This window comes from Haliotis rufescens, unplaced genomic scaffold (assembly GCF_023055435.1).
Source record: "Haliotis rufescens isolate VD_foot unplaced genomic scaffold, xgHalRufe1.0.p SCAF_18, whole genome shotgun sequence".
Lineage (NCBI taxonomy): Eukaryota > Metazoa > Mollusca > Gastropoda > Lepetellida > Haliotidae > Haliotis > Haliotis rufescens.
Genome location: NW_025963868.1, coordinates 14,888,461 through 14,910,680, shown reverse-complemented (window position 1 = coordinate 14,910,680; position 22,220 = coordinate 14,888,461). Strand labels below are relative to the sequence as shown.

Sequence of the window (22,220 nt, the reverse complement as noted above, 5' to 3'; positions counted from 1 at the left end):
TTTGTCGCCTCTTACGACAAACAAAGTCGCCTTTCGGAGCTTTCCCGAACGGCATGGATTGATGCTCATGCTAACAACCACTGGTCTGCCTGAGTAACGTTTTAGTGTCTGCATCCTGCCGTGATGTTGCAGTAAGTGTCCTGTCCGTGGCGTTAAAAACATTCGCTCATTTGCCAAGATAATATTGGAACCATGGGTCAATTTGGATTTTCAACAAGACTCCCATTTAACATCGGGTGGAAATACTTTGAGTAATTCTTGGTGACATGTCTAATCACCCATGCAAAGGTTTAGTAGCCTCTTGAGATTATTTTTAAATGTGGAAGACACAACTCGTCATGACACAAGTTCACAAGTTTTTAAATGAACTTCAACAAAATCGGTCTCTACAACCTTGCTTGTGACAATATAAATCAAATGATGAAGGGTGTGGTTTCTGGAAGCTGAAATCTTGTTGAAGAACGTTTTCAGCAAATTCTGGCTTGATCTTAGTGTGGGTTGATGTGAATGACCGTATGGTCAGAACTTTCGCATACAGAACAGAAGGGGACTTTCTGAAGTGCTGGGGAAACCAGGGCAGTTGGGATGTAGATTATCAGTGGACATTTGCACAGATTTCACGTTTTCTTAATCGAGTAGTTGCCTAATGCTCACATAAGCGTGTCTAATAATTTCTTAACTGCCCCGGAAACAAAGGACTCAAGCGCTCGTTAATTAACCGTCCACACCTTTGAGAACAAGAGATTTTGGTCAGACACATTTATCAAACCAAGTTTCATCAATTGGCTTAAAATGGGGACAAGCCCCTAAGCAGTTAACAAGGAAATCCAGAGACAACTTGCCCAGAATTGGACATTTTTTCAACCTGATACATTGAAACGTCCATAATTCACGTTGATTCCAGGAACAATTGCTTCAAAGCAATTTGTTGGAGTTTGGACAAGTGCAATGGCTGGTCCTAGAATGCATTTGTCAAGCGTAATTCTAGGATTTTCAATTTAACTCCAGCAAATTTGTGAGGCGTTGAGGAAAGGGGGAGAGACGGTGCTGGGCGTTAAGTGATCTCGAAGCTCACCTGACACTTTTGTAACTTTCCTTAGCTCACCTGTGTCTCAAAACAAACATTGAAGCAAAGACTCAGTTGATTCGCAAATAGATCTATTTGCCCCTCATTTCCAAAATAGGTGTAGATCACGGTGGATTGTGATTCCATAACGTGCCCACAGTGCCATAGCTCACCTGGTAGGACCTGGAAGATTACATTAATCTGGTTATAGTTTTCAGCTGAAGGTTGCAGTCTCGTATCTCAGCTCGACTCATGCTCTAATAGCCTTTAGGATCGTATGACCGGCTAGTCTCAGAATTCACCTGTGTGTTTCAGTCATAAAAGGGGAACCCGTGCAAATTTGCAGTCCTGGACAGTTTGGTTCAAATTGTCCAAACACCACGTTGTCTACGAACTCAATAGGTTCTTACACCGTCACTTGCTTGATAACGGTGTTAGTATCAACACCGAAATATCGCATTCATTGTAACACGGAAGTTGTATATCCACAGAACTATCTCCCTTGTTCATCATGCCAACTTCTTAATGCAACTTAAAGAAGTTACAAACTCAATTATTTATGTCCATTGTAGAGGTAACGAATACCCTAATTACATAGAGACATGTATCAGTTTCACTCAGGTCGCTAATTACAACGTCTAGACCAAGGCTGACCATGGCACCCGCACAAATGGATCACAGCCCCCCTTTAAGGCTCACCTTGACAAAGGCTCGGGCAATCCTTCACAGAAACGTCTGCGCTTATTGTATTTTAATAATAAAAGCGACAAACCCTCTCCACGGTCATAAAAAGTCTGCCCATTGTACTATATCGAACGGGATAAGGAACGTTCACTATGCCAGGTAAGCCCACAACTTAAAGTTTGTTGCTACAGACCTGCAATCCATATGAATGCAAGATGATTTTTTTTATACGTACATGTATTCTAGAAATGACGGGGAAGCTCAATGTTTCTATCTGAACAGCCGATTTCCTCTGCATTCATACCAAGCAGTTGCCGATATCAACAAGCTGGGCATCGTCACAGAAGAGCACGTTGGAAGAAAAGACACTCACCCAGTGCCACTTTACCGCGAATCACCTAGTTCTGTCAATGACGTGGAAAATGCCACCAGACTGCTCTATCCCGCTGAATTTCATACGACCAGACGTAACCACTTAGCATTACTTAGAAACATAATGCTAAAAAATGTCTCCAAATGTCACTGTGTGTTGAAGATGTGCAGTAGACAGCCTTTCAGAGAAGAAGGATGATCCTTTTAACAATAAGAGGGCGAAATGGTTCCAATAACACCCCTGAAATCATGTAAGATACCTCTTGCCCAGTGAAAGACGAGTCTGAAATAATAACTATAACGGAAGATGTGATAACGTAGATGGTTATTCTGGGCAAAAGAACCATGTCTTAGGACTGGGAGACGTTGTCGACACATGCATAAATGTTTATGGTTCAAGGTGAATGTTATTCCTGGCCTACCGCGCCCGTCCTGACGGTCGTTGAATACTAAGCAGGTTGTGGCTCCATTGTCACGTTTACCCCCGGTCTGCCCCAATAGCACTCGGACTTAGGGAGATACTATTCAGTCGAGGAAATGGACGAGACAAGAGGACCGTCATTGAGAAATGTCGTCTGCTCGCGAGACTCAGTCGGTTGTCTTTGTAAGAGATTGTTTCTTGTGAATTAGGTTGGGGAGCACAATTGTTTCATAGAGGACAGTTTGTTAAGATATTGGACAAAAATCAATGACCACTGAGCTGTCTGCAATGCATTTATCAAAGCCATGGGGGGTCCTTCCTTTTCTGTCAGGATGAGGAGGTCGAACTCTTATTCACTGCCTGACTGTATAAACCCTATTGCACGGACTCAGCAAGGAGAGTGTATGGAGTTTTATTGAGTTGGTGTTTTCGGAACTTAACGGCAGTCTTCTGCGTTTTTAGTGCATTTTGCTTAAAATTGGACAGAGGCTCAATTCAAGAATTCGAAAAAAAATGTGTGCCGATCGAAGAAAATGTTTTTGACCGAGTGCACTGAAAGGGATTTAAGGGTCATCGGATTTTCTTTCAATTTCTTCTATGCAGACGACATATTTTGGCACAATATCATGCGGCAATTCTACAGGCGAGCAATTAATTTAATTAACTCATAGCAACTTGTGTCTAAATGTTTAGGTTCTGAAATAGAAGTGGACAACTCACTTGACTCAGATCATGTAAATATCAGTAACAATGATCTCTGCATGACAATTCAACATAATATTGTTCTGAGTAAAACAAGCGTTTGGGGTCGGGGTTGATTTGTTTCTTGCAGATGTACCGACTGTTTGCACCAGTCCCGACTGAGAAACCCTGCTCAAGCAAGGGGAGATCCAGCATGTCTGAAAGGGCCAGGGTCAAAATGCTCTCTCAGTCACTTTTACTGCCTACAACATACTACTACATTTGGTTTTCAAAACACCCCCACCGCCGCCACTGCCGCCACCACCCCCACCCGTCTGGATCCGCCTATGTTCCAGTTTACCATGAGTTTAACCATGAGGCGATCCGAGTATAGAAAAGACTTTCAGAGAGAGAGAAGAGACCAAACACACTACTTTGAGCCAAATCAACAGTTTCATCCAGTTTAAATCAAATGCTTGCTCCCTGAGCTCTATTCGGGGAACTACGGTACCGTCTCGACAGCTGATAAATAACATTTCGGGGGTTCTTCAGGCGGCGGTGTTATTGGACCTTATCTTACACCAACTTTGTGATCTTACATAGTTTAATAGATTCTTCTTATATTTATTGCCGCCCCATAATCTTCTCAAAAGGAGAAACATAAAAAGTCATATGATGCCGGGCATAAGCGTATCACGTGAACCTGATGCGCTGGCCTTCTTGGCTACTTGGGGGTTGGTGTCGAGACCACCGGCCCACAAACAATCTCCATCAACTAGTATCATGGTTTTGAATATTAATAGCTGGCTCCAAGTTAGTCGATTCTAGTACAGGTTTAAATAAAGATTCAATAATTATTTTGTCACAATACACGGGATATAAGAAGCCCCAAATCAATGCTCTATAAAGCACGTGCGTCAAGTGGTACCGTTAATACCATAGCATTGGCAATACGAAAAACCTTATCAAACTTTCATTTGTTACGGCTTACCAGCGCATCTTACTTGTCGGCCTACGTACTGAAAATATACTACATTAGGGTCAAATCTCTTTGCGAATTTGAGAAGGGAAAAAATGCAGAACTGATTGTAGCCGGCAGCGTGCCAGCTCAAATAGGCATCTAACACGCCTCAGTCGTTTAATCAAAGGGTTCCGGTTTGCGAAATAACGCTAGCCCTCACGCAAGGATATTTCCGCGATTACTGGAGGCCTAACAAAGACCCTGGGACTGCGACAGACCCAGAGGGTAGACTATCGTACATACTACAATAAACAGTTGATGGAGACCAAAACCGTGAAGCCTAGAAAAAATTGACGTGGGCCCAGCTCCACAAAGCGGCTTCAGTGTTCGGAATGTTGTTTTATGTCTATCCGAAATCCTTTACGCCGCAGCAATGTAATTAGCATATCACTGCAGTGTTTTAATGCTGTTTCTTTGATATGAGATACACAAAGTTGTCTAGAGAACATATTAATACATGGAACGTCGTCACGTGTTACATGTACAGTCAAGAGTGTACGTGGATGGGTGACTGTGTGAAGCTTGCCTTCTAAGAGGGTCTGGGGCTTCGGTTCTGCCCCACTCTGAAACACAATTTAGGAAGACATATATTTACTATTATGCATTAGAGCTGATGTCGTCTGTCAATGACAATGCATGAAGATGTTTGTCTTTACACTTTCCTCTGGGGAATAAGAGATGTAACTCACTGTCTGCGTGCCTAATGCGCTCCTCTATCGTGAGAGCTGTGGTGCTTTTTGGAGAAAGTGTGCATAAAACACGAGGAAATACGGTATATATATCAGCCAGCTGGGTCGTATGTATTGTGTGGACACATACAATACTGTGCATGTTGCACCGAGCCCAGATCCCGGGTAGGATTATACAGTGATTTCTGTGATACAGAGTTTTCACTTGTGACACCCCAGCCCCAGACTAACATTTAGTCTCTTAAATTAACCTTTTTACAGAAAAAAAACAGTTGCTAAGTTATAGTTATAAAATAAAATAAAAAGGAGCCCAGATTCTTTTTTCATTTTCAGATACTGCAGTGGTCTACACCTGCGAAATGTTATAGACTTGCATGGGCTGTATTGGATTTATTTGTTTCAGGGTCTGTATGGCAGACTACCCCGCCCCTATCTATTCTGACAACGAATAGTAATCCCCACATGGCGATTGCATAAATGAATGAGTAGTTTGTCAGTAGTAACGAACATTCTATGGGCACTGGTCTCCTCTGTCAAGTCTCTAGAAAGCGTCAGCCCGGTGGGTAAAACCGCCCTCGTGGTCTAGTGGACAGTGTGTCTGTCCGAAGGGCGGTCGGTCGGTCCCCTTGGCGTTTCACGCTGAACACGACGTTAAAAGATACTTGTTGTTACCCTGCCTGGAACTCGGCATTAAGGTTGTCGAACAAGGACTGGTCGGCTCTGATTCAGTAGAAGGGACCGACCAGTTGATATTCTGGTTAGGGCTGGGATTTTGCATCGAGATTGTTATTTTTCAGTTTTAGATGCAAAACCAGATTTTTTTATCTAAAACTATGAGTTTCAATTATTTTTAAAGACAAACTCATTGCAACAATATATTTTTTGTAACAGGCAATTTCTTTCTTTTTTAAACAGCGAGAAACATAATCACTTTTTTCAAGAATTCCTTTTTTTTTCGATAAGATCCCAAAATGACGATAAAATGGTCGGTCCCTAATGTGTGTGAGGAGTGGGGTACCCATGTCCAACCTCGACTTGGTACCTGAGAGGGAAGCACTAGAAAACCAACATAAGTCCGGACGTGTACACGCAGCCACACACACGCGACGTTAAACCCATTTCGCCTCACGTCACGCTGCACGTAACGTCATTGAACGCCATTCGTAGTTTAACTATTCTGAAACGATAACGACAAGAACGACATCAGCATATTAAAACCGGCTGTGTTATTCCGTAGGCACAGCATTAGTAGCGGTGGCCGGATCGGCAGCAACCATGAGAGCAATAATATCGGCAATAAGACGTCGTATAATGGCGTCCCTGTAGTTGCTGCCGTAGCCGGCCATTCCCGACGTTGCAGTCGTAATGGAGGTAGATATTACTATGCAGGATCACATTCCTTCCACCAGGGCGTCTAGACTGACCAACCATGTTTATTGTTCCTTTATTTTTATCACTTTCTTGAAAAATCTCGTAAGCTAGACGTCGGTAGAATTAATGAAGGACGAACGTGCCTCGGCAGTCTATGTTGCTGGTTAGACGTTCAGTGCATGCAGTATAGTGGCAGTTATAGAGAGTTATCGTTCCTGGACGGATAAATACTGCGCTGGCATATCGCACTTTACTGCCGCACTAATCCCTGAAGTCGGGTAGAACACTTCTTGTTTGCTGCTAGGACACAAAGCTGTCTAAGGATGTCCGTTGTAGGGAACATTACTGGTACCAGAAGCTATTTTCATATACATGGACGGTGTAGAATATAAATATTAGCTCAGTACATCTTTTGCAAGTCAAGCAGGTGTCTAAATGTGGCTTATGTGATAGTTTGTTGGGTGAAATCACTCATTATCATGTTGGATTCCGAAACACATGGTGGCAGGTACAAAGATATGGATGGATTCAAACACGGGCTCATTTCAAAGGGAGATAACCTCCGATTTCTTTTTTTTGTAAATAACTCCTTCCCCTCAAATGAAACTCAGGTTGACCTTTAAGTAAATTATGAATGAATACAGGGTGTTTGTTACATATTAAGGGTGAATCAACACTAAGTATACATATTCATTAAATATGTAGCCAATGCAATGTCCATGTACTGTTATGCATTCTAGGTTGATCCTAGACATAAAGTGCACTGACAATATCTGGTGACATCCCACTTCATGGTCCGGTGACTAGGCTAGGCTTATTAGTGATCAGATAAGGGTTAGATTGGTCTGTCATAACACTCAGCAGATGAATGCTGTGAACAATCAGGTGTTTACTGTCATTGTGTTTGAGTCATTCTATTCCAACAGTCAGGTAAGAGGAAAGTGTCAGGTCAAACCTGCCCTATGTTGTTTTAAGGCGTGTGGCAAAAATGCGTGGGTAACAAATGGTAGGGTCGTAGGTTAAAAGACATGGAAGTATTATTATAATGACCTGATATAAATTGCTGGGACTGTCAGTTAGTCGGAACTTACTTCTCTTTGCCACAAGACTGGCGAACCTCAACTGCATCTTGGAAACGAAGGAGTTGGTTCGTTGTTAGGTGCAAGAGAGTGAATTTGGTTTTACGCCGCTTTTATTCCAGCAATATCATGGCGGAGGACACAAAAACTGAGCTTCACATATAGGGAATCGAACCTAGGCCTTCAGTGGGACAAGCGAAAGCTTTGACCACTAGGCTAGACCACGACTTCAGGAGCAAAAGAGGCATGATGGTGCAGAGAACACAAACTTTTTATTCGGTTTATCGAGGGGTTTGAACACGTCACAGTAACTATCCTAGGGCAACAAAAGACGATAAAACAAGCGGAAAGCCCACAGATGAAAATCAGACTGTACGGAGCGACCCCAAAGATTGCAGATAAGTTATGTCAGGTAACCCGTATGTGTAGAGATCACCCACCTCAGGACGCACGGGTGTATGACAGCTGGAAATAGGATATGGCCAATTAGATTAATTAGTCACAAAGTGTAAATTGTTCTGAACCTATCCTGAGTTTGTAATTCGATGTCGCCTGACATGGTAAGGTTGTAAAATATGCAAGCTGACATTCGGTTCAAAACCGGACACCGCATATCATATTCAAGATTAATTATAGGCAAATTATTTCATGTGTTTGAAAATACGGGATGTGATAGCGACAAAAACGCTGAAATTGGCCTGACGTATCTTATGATTCTTTGCCTGATCTGAGTTGTGGTATGAATGACCGATCGGAGAAAGTGATACCCTTGATTCGCCATGCCCCCGCTGAGTGCGTAATTATCTCCCCTTCCTGAACAATGGCGGCAATTTTCAGCGTTGGGCCTACAATGACGATACAGGCAGGAATTGCCGTGGTGGCGGCATAGGAGGCAAGATACCTCCTTCCATTTGAATTTGCTGTTATTTTAATTTAATTTGTTTTTGTAGAATTCTAAAATATAACTTCCTCACGCACTTGCCAATTATACACAATTATCACCAAGACGCTAGCTGACGATCTAGAATGAGACAAACAAATGCTGTTGAATTTTCCCCCGTCTGATTTGCCTCTGGTGTTAAAAGGGAAATACAATCATATCTGAGGTTTGATAATTAAAAACTGAAAAAGTACTTAACTGCATTCTGAAAAGATATTCCGCGGAATTCACGCCCAATTTACCGCGGAATTGACGCCCAACCAATGGAAGAATGAACAGATGTATGTATGTATAAATAGGTGAATATCTGAGAACCATGGCCAAATAGTGTGACGTCCACTTAAGTGTTAAATTATAGGGAAATAAACGAATTAAAAAGGTTTAATGTGTTTTCACACTGCCTTAATGTGTCAAGGGGCAGTAGGACGTTTGTCCATCACAAACGAATGCCTGTGAGAAAGAAACCCAGGGTATTTTTTCCGCAACTTAATAGACATTATTTACAGAGGGAGTCCCGCCCTGTTCGTTTCCCCCCTCACCTATACTGTTTCTCTACGACTGGATAATGCCACAGAACAAATCATTTGTTACTATACCCATTCGCTCAGCACAGTAAATGTCTTTTAAAGGGGACTATTTGCGTGAAAAATGTGTTTTTACGATTTTAGAAAGGCCGAGGTGACCAGCATCTTTTGTTAGGTGTAAGTTGCGGGTAATTAATCCAACTATCTGTCTACTTGGGGTGCGAGGCAGCTGGTTAGAAAATTAAACGCTTGAAAAATCCTTTTCGCGAATGTGCGACATATTTTCTTCCTAATTGTGAAGCTTATCGCTCTGTTGGCCAAGCGGGACTGAGCCTGCGCATGTGTTGCCAGTGTGATGTGAGGATTGGTCGATCTTCCGATGCAAGATTGTTACACATCGTATCGTGTTGAAACTATGCTTGTTCTGATATTGATTTGTTCCAAACGTTGTACTTAATCCACACAGAGTACGGCCCTTTAATGGCAAATTCGATAGTTTCCGTTGCAGGTTTAATGATATCAAAACATATTTTGTTAAATTGCTTGTATTTACAACCGGGGTAAACACCCGTTACTGCATGCACGACCTTTTGATTTAATGTGTTCGGGGTAGAATTGGTGTACAACGTCCCGCGGCGCTGAGGCTGTCCGTAACTCCATAACCGTACGCACATAACTCCCTGACCCTTACACGTATTCGCAAAGGTACGTTGTCGTAACCCCCTGACCTTAACATATTCCCTGTGTTACGTTGTCGTAAACCCCTAACCTAAAACACACTCACAGTGCTACGACCGTCGTAACTCCAGTACCTTACGCATATTCGCCGTGTTAGGCTGCCGTAAACACACTCACAGTGCTACGGCCGTCGTAACTCCAGTACCTTACGCATATTCGCCGTGTTAGGCTGTCGTAAACACATTTGCAGTGAAACAACAGCCTCTACAGCCTTACTTTTACAAATATTCGCAGCGCTACGTTGTCGTAACACCCTTAAACGTAACGCAGATCGATCCTAGCAAAGTCGTAGGACTACGATCGATTCGTGCAAGGGTGCATGGTAAATTACGAACGGTATCCACGCAATGATCACACGGCTAAGACTGCAACTCGTCTGTATTTAACACATCGACTGCAAGCGCGGCTTTGAGAACCAACCCTAGATCGTTTGAGGTGTATCTTATATCCAGGTATATACGGAAACAGACTTTAATGCTTCTTTAAAAAAACTGATAAGTCAACGAACTAGGTTCAAACAAATAGACGTATGCATATTTAGCATACACGCCCATGTCCTGCCGTATGTGTTCCAGCTGGCGAGGGCACGGTGCATCACGGCTGTCTCCGACATCTGTACGTAATAAGAACACTCCATCTTGCGATTGTATCTCGGCTCCATGTTTAAAACATAACATTTACAACACGAGCGATAGCCAACTCTTGGCGTATACAGCATACTGTATACCTAGATATGACAACAGCATTTATTTGTACATGTGCACAGATGTAAACAATGATTAAACTTGCATATCAGCGCATTGCTCCTAGTGACCTACAAATAAACACAAGGTCAGGTTATATGATCGGGAAAAGCGAGGCCGATACTGAATAGTGGGCGTGATGGTCGAGATGTAGGTTTCATTTCGAATGGCCATTCGTAACAGTATTGACGTTGTCTGGTGATCTAAAATATGTATGGTTCAACGTGAGATTCGTAAAGCTACAACTGAAATGACTCGTTGCTGTCAAATCTGAACTTAATAAAGATGATGCAACGCAAATACAGCCTTGAACCAGAGACATATATTATGGTCTCACGCGTTTGGTCACGAATGATTTGCGAAGGAAAGGGAGTGGCGTGCGTGCTTATGCGGAACCATCAAAGTATTCGACACCACCCGCCCCTTCCTGTAACTTGCTTGCCTCGGAGTGACACGAGAAGTGCCATCGAATGCCATCGAGGATTAAATTCAATGGTTTTGTACTTGGCGCATAGTAAACTGCCACGTGTCTTTTCTCACAATCCATAATTATAACAAAAAGGAAGTTTGATTCCCTGCTGTTTCTCTTGTCATGGTAGAACGACTCCGTGAACCAGAACACGACACAGGACTTACAGAACAGAACAATATGGTTCTGGGACCGGTTCCAAAGAGCGACCGTACCGCTACGACTGTCGTAAGTCTACGTTGAAGTTTATGGGAGTCACGATCCACTTAACGTTAAGATTGCAGGCCCTGCACCATAGGAAGTATAAACTGGGCTCATCGCATGTTATCTGCGCATTCCAACACGGTTACCAGTTAAAGTTAAGTATTTCCCTGTGTGATTGAAGCGCGGTTTGCACAATCCTTATGTAGACAGAGGCCCAGTTTCGGGACATGGCTTGGTTGTTTATGGGGCACTATCGCGCTTATTTACGAACATTGTTTTCTCGACTATGCATTTTGAACGTACTTTACGCAACGCTGAAGTAACGACATTCATGTGCCATATAGGTAATATCTACAATGTAACTGAAGTAATAACATCTGGTAGGCTACTTCTGAGAATTGACAAAGCCGGCCATATGTTATGTCAGTGGGTTCATATTACAGCAATAGCGCTCATAACCATCTGGAAATGACACATATTGAAATATACATGACAGTTTAACAGAAGGGACTTCACGAGGTAGGAATGCCGGAGCTTATTAACTGGTTCCACCGACGCTTGTACAGATAGACAGGGAACCAGTCAATGGAGCTTATGAACTGGGGCCACTGCGCCTTGTACAGGTGGACAGGAGACCAGTCAAAGGCGCTTATGGTGCTACTGTGCGCTTGTAAAATATAGCAGGAAACCAGTCAATGGCTTGTTAACTATGCGCTTGTACAGATAGACAGGAGACCAGTCAATGGGGATTATTGACTTTATAGACAGTTCTACTCTTTCTGTTGCAAAAGGTCTTATTTGAGGCGCCTAATGCCAAACCAAGAGAAGACGTTTCCAACCAATAAGGTTCGGACCCCCGACTCCAAGATGGATTAGCCACGTAACTTGGTACTCCTTTCCATGGCAAGGTTCGATAACTCCAGTCCAACCCTACCATGTGAGTCAACACACATTCAAACGGCACAGCTGTTTCACTAGACTCTGATAATATAAAACTTTGTCAGAATCAGATAACTCCATTTAAATTGAAAAGGAGCCCAAGTGAGGTGGGAGATTCAGAACCTGAGGAAGATCAAGACTTGCTTCATTTAGGGCTTTTGCATTACAGAAAGAGCTGGGCGGAAGGGAAAATAATGGTTCAGACTACTGTTGCACCAAAATAAGACCATGGAATACCGCTCTTTAAATAATATCACTAAAACATCCCGTGTTTTAGTCATTAAGATCCTTTTGACTTCCCCAAACTGAAAAAGATACAGGCCACATTCAATGACAAGGATGTGTGCATGGACCTTAGTTTGATACAGAAACGCCTAGTGAGAAAGCGTGTTGCGTCTGTTTTCTGGGCAGCCTTGATAAAGTTGAGGGACATTTCGTCATGCAATTCAAAAGCACAAATAGCAGTGTCTGTGTTGATGTTCAAGGCACAGATTTGATACCTTGTCGCCTGACAATGAAGCTGGATGGCTTATTTCAGTGGTTTCTTGCACAAACGTTAGGACTCTTGTTGGTGGGTGTTAACGCATGGGTGTTACGATGGTCTTAGTGCTATGTTCGCTTTGAGCACGCGAGCCAAGTCGTGTAATAAATGGGAGGAGTAAGATAGCCTAGCGGTACAACGTTTGCTGCTCAACATGGGAGGATGTGTGAAGTCTATTTTCGGAATCCCAAAACCGTTACTCCAATACTGTAACATAAGATAATATTCACTCACACATGTCCAGGGTTTATCTTAACAAATAAATTGTTCCCAAAAATTCATAGTTTTAATAAAAAAATATGTAAAATCGATAACCCCCCCCCCCCCCCTCAACATACAGTTAACCCTTATTAATCCGGACAGATGGTTTCCATAAACATCATCAGGATTGTCCGGAGTAGCAAAACACTTGGGTGGCACTTTCCAAATTGTAATCCCGCCGTGATATTGCTGGAATATTGCTAAAAGCGGCGTAAAACCAAACTCACTCACTCACTCCAAATTGTAAAGCCTCAGGGTATATCACATTCACCATCCGCTTGGATGCGAAAGTTACAGATGTGGTGTAAAGCCTTTTACAAGACCTTATTATCACACTAAAGAACAGGGGCCATTCAAGCCAAATATCCACGAACGTTTTGTCCTGGTATCGGCATCGACCATGGGAAGGGGGGGGGGGGGGGGGGGGGGGGGGGGGGGGGGGAACTTCTCTTCGCGTCCCTTAAAATCAGATTTCACCGTAGTGCGGTGAAAATATTTCGATATTGGAATTACAGGTAGCACGAAATAAAGTAGCCGGTAGTTTAACCCTGATGCTCGTGGAGATCCTTCTTCCATCTTTCAAGTTTCATATCTGCAGTTGATCAAAGGTATTTTGCATCTTTTAGTATCCGTGACGTCCTTGATTTCCGTGCTCGCTTTAAGTGAACATTCATTTTTTGTCTACTATGACGTCATTGATTTCCGCGTTCTTTTACAAAAAGATAACTTTCGCATAAGCTGTGACGTCACTAATAGCTGCGTTTCAAGAAAACGACACCTATAATTCCCTTGATCACATTGATTTTTATGTTGAACAATTCCATTGACTGTCGCTTGTACGATGTCGTCGGAATCAAACATAATATGAAAATGGTGTTACAGTCGAACCCCTTTTATCCAGAGAGTTGGCGTCCGGGTTAAATGGGTTTCCGAGTAACTAACTACATTTATACGTCACCATCAAAATAACAACCTGAAGTCTGGATTGTAGCTTTTCCTATATTGTTGAGTTTTACTCAACTCCGGGAATCTTATATTCAACCTATTTATTATAAACATCCTTCTGTTACAACATTTGTAAAGCTAATTAATTCCAAATGCCCTCAAACACTGTTAAATTTAAGTAAATACATATTTTTCGCTTTTAAACTGTATCCTACACTTCATCAATAATTGCTTGTTGTTATGTATATATATTGTTTTAATCCTCTCGTGTATATTGCAACTATCTATTTTGTTTTAATATTGACAATGTTTGTCCTGTGGGCCAGTGGCCTTTTTGACTTGAATAAACACAAAAAGAGATGAGTTTTACTGTCAAAACATCTATCAATAGTTTGCACTGTTTGCGTTAAATGCTTGGGAAAATGTCGTTGACAGCTGCGATCGAGCGTTTTATGTATCAACGTATACAAACTTAACATGTATTTAGCAGTGGAATGGAACCACTAAAACATAATTGTTTGGGACCAGTTAGAAGTGATTTCATATCACAACAGCAGTTTAAGAAAAAAGTGAGTGAGTGGGTATTGTGTTACGCCGCTTTGGGCAATATTCAAGCATTACATGGCGAGGGACACCAGAAATTGGCTTCACACAATGTGCCCATTTGGGGAATCAAACCCGGGTTATCGGCGTGACGAACGAACGGTTTAACCACAAGGCTACCCCACCGCCCCTTGACAATAAATGTTATATATTTTTTTTTTTATTTATTTATTTATTTTTTTTTAAAAATTTTTTTTATATATAAATGTTATATTCACTGCACTCCAACCGGGTTCAAACGTAATTTCCGACCCTAATGTATTAGATGCTGGTCACGTGACCTCTTTTGGAAACCATACCATGTGTTATAGATATGTGGAAAGCTCTTGGAAATGTGCATTCGACAGTGTCACTAAAATAAATAATAACTACCAAAATGACTTTATATCCACTTAAAGTTATGAAAAAAACCAAACTTTTCGGTGATTTTTAACTAGCAGTAACCCCTTATACTTCAAGAACAATGTCGAAAACTCCCAATAATATCTGCAGAGAGAGACCCTGGGAAGTAATCTCAATACAAAGAAACGCCAGGGTTAAAAATGGTACAAGCAGTAAAAACGTATAGTTCACGCGCATACATTTAACCGAAGTTGGTTAGTTGGTTTGTTGTTTAACGCCGCACTCAGCAATATTCCAGCTATATGACGGCGGCCTGTAAATAATCGAGTCTGGACCAGACAATCCAGTGATTGATATCGTTAGTAGATATATTTAATTAACAAACTGTAAACAAATATCTGAAATGATTAGTTAATTGTAAGATAGAAGCGTGTCTTGCAAAGAAACTTGACGAAATGATATTCATTTAAACTTCATTTATTGTTTTTCTGTGATGAATTTGTTTATCAAACTGTCATATAATCGGTCTCCCAATACACAAAACCTGCCACAAATGGTACAGTTGTGATGAAGTTTGAATTCTTGCCATGGAAGTCAAGAGCATTGGTTGATAGTCTGTGAGGCCGCACTCAGCACTATTCCAGCTATATGATGGCAATCTGGACATAATCCAGATCAAACAATCCAGTGATTGATATCATGAGCATCGATCCACCCAATTGGGATCGATGCCATGCATCAACCAAGTCAGCGAGCCTGACCACCCGATCCCGTTAGTCGCCTTTTACGGCAAGCATGTGTTGCTATTTAACCGAAGTGTGCGCAGCCCGTTTCCCCAAGTTACAGATACATCAGTGAGATCCATAGGGTATTATTACCTTTGTGACTGCCTACTAGAAACTTGTAATTTGACCTATTTCAGAGGATCCATCTGGGCATTTCCGAAACGATACTAATTAAAAAAAATATTGGTTGTAACCCCGTCTGTCCTAAGGGTATGCGAAAAATAACAACTAAAATATTAGGAAACATTCCGGATCTTTTATTAAAAAATGACAAAATGACCGAAAATACAATTCTGACATAAGTTAAAAAAGTCACTGTTAAGTAAAAACAAGTTATGAATAAGAAGCGAAGTAATTTCCCGTAAACACTCGATTTATCCGTCCTTTACAAAATGTTCAAACATATTGATACACAAAGAAAAACAATACACAAAAAAAATCGACAAGGACAACACCTGCCTCAAATAACTGTCTCCAGATGAATTCAGATTTGATAAAACACCTGCGATCAATGCTAATATTTATAAACAATGACTCATACTATTTAAGTACTACCGACGCGCTATATTCATATCACACACACAAAGGTATGGCATTAAGTCCACCATAATCTGCAGAATGGAACGACATCCCTTCACATAAAGACACGCTGGGAAAATATATCCAAGTCTATGTAACACAGTCCTATCGGCATTGTACGCAAACCTCGCCGAGCGGTGGATTAAGTGTGCACCGCTTTTATCTGCTAACTGGGTTTTTCATTAATTCTCTGTTAGGTATTCGGGAGTATCTGCTCGAATCCGCACTGTACAGGATGATGAATCGGCTGACTTCAAAGACTTGGCTGCGCGTGCAGCGAATGCTTGTCACCCATAGCAACGAGCAGAGACACTGTCTATTGGATATCATTGCTCACTCATCCGTTGCGCTTCTGAAAGGGGGCGGAGCGACTGTCAATCTTGCTTAGACTGTTTCTCCCCACGAGGAAGGCCCGTGTTGTCATACCGCTTGTGTGTATCGCTCCTTCCATTTTATGCGTATTGGCACAGGTTATTTACGCAAAAGTGTTGTGTATGTATGGGAATTTGTGCGACTAGCATTCAACACTCATTATATACACGGATTTGTGTTGTTTGTGGATAGTGGTTCGAGAATCGGGGGCTTATCACTGAATTTACAGCAATGTTCGTTTAGTCACGCCACGGATTTTCATCCGGATATATTTTCCTCATTTCAGAAAATGTGATCCTAAACAATTCCCGGATTCTTGCGAGAGAAGAAGATTCAGTGCATCACAAAGGCTTGTGATATTGCAAACGGATTTTAAATTACCTCTGTTCTTCGAGTGATGAACCGCTCAAATCGGAACGCGGCTGAATAACATTGACAGCAGATCTCAGAGTCTTGAGGAATTACGTGTGGTGTTTACGGAGTATCTTGTGAAATCTTTCCGAAGAAGGTAAGTCAACGTGTTACTTATCATAAAAGCTAGCCATGGGTTATATTTGACCATGTTTTATCATTCCTTGGCTTTGTGGTTCCATGTTTATAAAAGGATTTACCCGTCAGACGGTGTGGTGCGAGGCTTTTAGCCTTCCAAGTCTCCACGTAACGCATCACCTTTATCACAAGGTTTGGATACAGCACTAAGGAAAGATTTAGAACGGCATGCTCGTCCATATTTAATCAAACACGGCCGCGAGAGATATTCTGTTATTTTAGCATACCCCTGACCGCGGTATTTACCGAAAGCTTGGCTAACTGAACGCTTTCACAGGCTGTAGAAGTGAGCCCACGTGCCGAGCCATAGCTCGCGCCAAGCTCGCGACCGGGGATTTACGGGAGCTATATTGGGTTATGCAACGGCTGTCGGTCGTTCCCTTTCATCTGACCGGTGGTCAGAGGTAGTTAACTGTTCCATTATGGTGGGGTTGGGTATAGATTTACTTCCCAGGCCCATATCAGTTCATTTTCCCAATTTCCAAGGCGTCACTCTGGTATTGTAGATCTGTCTCTGCGACGCGGTTCCTGGAAGTCAGGAATCGCTGGTGTAGCGGCAAGCTGGAGACTGATACTACCAAGACGTTGTGGAAATGACAAGACATGTGGAATGATATGCGAACAACCTCTTATTCCTCAATTTCAATGTGAAACTTGTAACAATATCAATGGTAGCAAACGGATTTCCTATCTTTAGATCTATTGACGCACGTAGTTCCTAAAGATAAATAAAAATGAAACTTACCCAATTTATATGAATTCATATAAAAAATCTGATTGAAACATTAACGCATTCATCTAAAATATATATGTAAAATTAAATGAAATAATTGATATGATGACACTGACATCGTGCAATTTTATTTTCTCAGATAAAGGGTTATATTTTTTTTTAAATATTGTTTTCTGTAATGTGGTCTTTTTAAATGTTTGCACCTGAGGACTGCAAACAGAAGTGCCTGGCTTTGTATTTAGATTGAACTAATGGTATTTCTGAAGCAACCTGAAACATTAACAGTGTGCCAGCCAGTGAAGCACCTGACATTAGAATGATAGGCTGCAGGAAGAGATTGTTAAGATAACAATTCTTCTCAATAACACAACGTTAATGCTGTCAAAACTCTGTCTCCAACATATGTCTGATCTGCCGCTGCAAGGGCTGTTCTGATTTGAACATCAGTAAACATTCATTTTCAAAGTTGGAGGACTATTTTATTTTATTTTATTTTATGCTTCATGTGTTAAAAACAGTCGAGAGTACTAAATATTATGGGATCCTTTTGTAATGTTTTAGGGTTATATTCATATACTTTAAGAACTAATAAATTGCAAGAATGATGTAAAATTTATAACTCTTAAAAATATTTCCATATTAATCAAAGGTAAATAAAGAAACGAAAAAAAATGAATCATCTAAAATTATGTTTCCTGTATATTCATATTAAAGAAGACAAATATTATATGTTTAAATAATAATGAGGGTATTACATTTAGTTGAACTTGTCCGATTTATATGTAAGAAATGTATGTTTCTGTGCAGGGGATTTGCTTAGTGGAGTGGAGAAAATGACCTTTACCGTTGATTCGTTGACCTTTCTCATCACCATGAAAGGTTGTCATGGTGAAATTTAATGATGTGTAAATAATTATTCATATAATAATTAACATAATTACATTGTGGCTCAATTTACGAAGCAATTTGGCACATAGTACCAATACAGTGTGGATACGAAGAGAATTGCTGGTATTAAAGATGGATGGTATTAGAGATTATTAGCTGGTAATATTTCCTTCTGTACTTAAAATGTGATTTTCAAATTCCTTTGTTGAAGGTTCTCAAGTCATTGGATATGGTTGATTCTGAGAATGTGAAATAACAAACTTGGATACACTGAAATAAATGTTCATTCATTAATACCAGGACAAAATCTATTCTGAAATTTGAATTAGCTGTTTGTATAAAAACAGTTGTAACATGAATACTTTTTATCATAACATGTAACCTGAAGCGACATCAAAGAGCATGAACGAAAACAGATATATTTAATTAACAAACTGTAAACAAATATCTGAAATGATTAGTTAATTGTAAGATAGAAGCATGTCTTGCAAAGAAACTTGACGAAATGATATTCATTTAAACTTCATTTATTGTTTTTCTGGGATGAATTTGTTTATCAAACTGTCATATAATCGGTCTCCTAATACACAAAACCTGCCACAAATGGTACAGTTGTGATGAAGTTTGAATTCTTGCCATGGCTCCAGAGCATTGGTTGATAGTCTGTGAGGCTACAGCACTGTGCCCATACTGCAGACGGCCACAGTCGCGATCAGTCGGTCAGTTAAAGCATCGGTCAGTGACTAATACGTCCTCACACGCTCTGCATTATATCAGTCGTCAGGAACGGCACACCACACCATCAGTGCTGCAATGGATGTATTTATTGGAATGGCCACTCATTGTCGTGGCAATGTGGCGGTAATCTGCTTGTCACTGGAGCCCTTGGGGCAGATAACGATATGCTGTCCAGTCGGCCCCACCCCCAGGGGAAAAGGGAGATAACTAGACCAGTATCAGGTCTCTTATTTGTTGTGGTCGGACGGTGGGATGATTGAGGGGTGTTGGTGGTGGTAGTTCGATGTGCGTTGAATGTTTGTAGTGTGTGTGTTGTATGTGTGTAGTGTGTGCTGAATGTGTGTTGAATGTGTTTTGTGTGTGTGCTGAATGTGTGTTGTGTATGTGCTGAATGTGTGTTCTGTGTGTGCTGAATGTGTGTTGTGTGTCCTGAATGTGTGTTGTGTTGTGTGTGTGCTGAATGTGTGCTGTATGCTGAATATGTGTTGTGTGTTGTGTGTTGTGTGTGATGAATGTAAGTGGTGTGCGTGTGGCGTGTGTTGTAGGTGTATGTGTTGAATGTGTGTAGTGTGAGTGATGAATGGGGTGTATGTGTGTTTGATAGGGGTGAAACAATACAGCAATGTCACAATACGATACATAGGTCATGATACGATACATATCACGATAATCATATTTACGTCAAATCGCAAGGAAACTTCTTGACAATAAATGCTCAGAGTAGTTTCAAAAGGAAAAGCTAGCTGTGGACAAATGTTTGTTGGGGCATTTTTGAGTAGTGAACATGAACCGCTTACTACAACACATTATGATACACCTGACTCACAAAAAATGCCACGGGTCATAAAACGAATAGTGAGTAATATATTTCAGCAAGTGTATCATCTGTATCGATACAGAAAAAAACATATTGTGTATCGTATCATCACATGAAAACTCACGATGCACAGGTGCACCGATGTTTCAATTCACCTCTAGTGTTGTACAGGGTGTATGTGTGTTGGGTAGGTTTATTTACGTAAAATATTGTTAAATACTGTTAGATAATTTAGACATGTACTGCATGATCTCCAATTATGTATTGCGGATATAAAACATACAATTAGGCAAGTTTGGTATGTGGAGATTACAGTGTGGAATGGAATCATGCTGCGGATTACAGTAAATATATTTGACAAGCCCAGGAGATTACAAGCACTTATCAGACGAGGTGTTAGGGTGTGAGGTTTTGACATAGGTAGGATCATGTCGGTGAGGGAGTTATTGATGTCCACAATAGCCTGGAATGATGCGACGCCATCTTTATATTGATTGATAAGGCATGTAGCTCACCTTGATAAGGCATGTAGCTCACCTTGATAAGGCATGTAGCTCACCTTGATAAGGCATGTAGCTCACCTTGATAAGGCATATAGCTCACCTTGATAAGGCATTTAGCTCACCTGGCCAGGCTTGCTGACTTGGTTGATTCATGTCATTGTATCCCAATTGCATAGTATCTCAATTCCCTGTTAATTGAGCCATTTCTGTTTGCAAAACCTAATATTGAAAGAAAGGGGCTGTTTTTTTATCACCAATCAGAGACTGTTTAAGGTACATTGACTAGGAATGATGTGCTTTTCAATTAGAATCTATCAGTATTTGATTTTTTTTCGAATGTAACTGTCGGTAAGTGAATTTCGCGATCGGCTGATACAAAATCATCAGTTGTAATATACACATTAGGTTTATTTCAGTGTCATGTTTAAAGTTTTTGTTGTGTATTTATAACTCTATAGAGTTTGATTTGTCTGCATATTTCAATTCTTTTAATACATGTTTTACACAAATATGCAGCTCATCCCGAGGTCTGGTCATTAATGTAAAAATATGCCTGTGATGACAGTGGTTTGTTGCTGTTATTGCTGTTATTGCTGTAAAGATATATTTATGATGGCATCGGTTTGAAAGGAGCGAATCATCTCAAATTTACTGGATTCATTGCATAATAGTGTACAAGAGAAGGGAATGTGTGTCTTTGTTGCTGTGTAGTCCTTTGCCCTGTTAATTACACTGAATCCCTCGACAGCCATGGAAAGGTGACTGTATTTCCAGATCGGGGTTTGGGGACTGCAATTTTAGCAGTAAGCCTGCTGTCATCTTTAATAGTAACCATGGGACTTGTCAAGAAAGACTCTGTGAAATATCGATGTTGACTTGAGTAATTCAAAGTTAGAGATGTCCTTGCCCTGTGATAACATGCTGTGTGATATGCCAGAATTTTAAAGTCTTAGATGTGTCAAGGAGGAATAGTCTACAGAGGCTTTGTAAAGACCCATTGTGATGTTGTGTCAACACTTTGGCGTCATGCATACACCTACCAATGATTTTCTGCTATTCATATAAGGGTTGTGTGGGAGATATGGCAGGAATGGGATCATGTGTTGGTAAGCAATATTACAGTGGTGGCCAGGCAACTAAGCCTGTATCAGGTCATGTGGAGGTCAACATTGTGAGCATCATGATCAGGGTGTGATGACATTCTCAATCAGGTCTGGTTATTGGTCAGAGATGTTCTGTCAGATTAGTTGGTCATCAAGGTATTGTTCATGGTCTGTAGCCATTTTGGAGCCACAATCCCCATTTTCGTTGTCTTGATTTCAGGGTCAGGAGGTTTCAGGGACTCTTCTCTGTTCTGGTTTCTCAAAGGTTGTAAGAGGTGTTGCCCTTGATTTGATTACCTTGTCAGTGTAGCAGGATGTGGAGTCATTCCACAGATGACATCCTTACCTTGTCAGCTTGCTGATGGGGTTAACCTCTTTGGTCATGTGGACACGGCATTTGACCTTGGATCAGAAGGTCCATGGTTCAAATCCCATCATGGGACTGGGAAAGTTTAAGGATATCCACTTGCATTTACCTAACTGAAATATAAGAATATAAAGATTATACTATTTTATTTCC

At 41.1% G+C, this 22,220-nt stretch overlaps 1 protein-coding gene across 11 annotated transcripts in view; it reads left to right on the top strand.

Moving 5' to 3' along the window:
* Positions 1–22,220, top strand: part of LOC124112986 (roundabout homolog 2-like) — a 519,019-nt gene that overhangs the window by 212,495 nt on the left and 284,304 nt on the right. For 8 of the 11 annotated variants that reach the window (XM_048398290.1, XM_048398289.1, XM_048398293.1 and 5 more), the window contains exon 1: positions 16,382–16,877. The gene's annotated coding sequence lies outside the window, so the exon portion shown is untranslated. Of the gene's footprint in view, positions 1–16,291; positions 16,878–22,220 lie in introns of those variants that run through there. The other 3 variants (XM_048398286.1, XM_048398287.1, XM_048398288.1) reach the window with 2 other exon arrangements.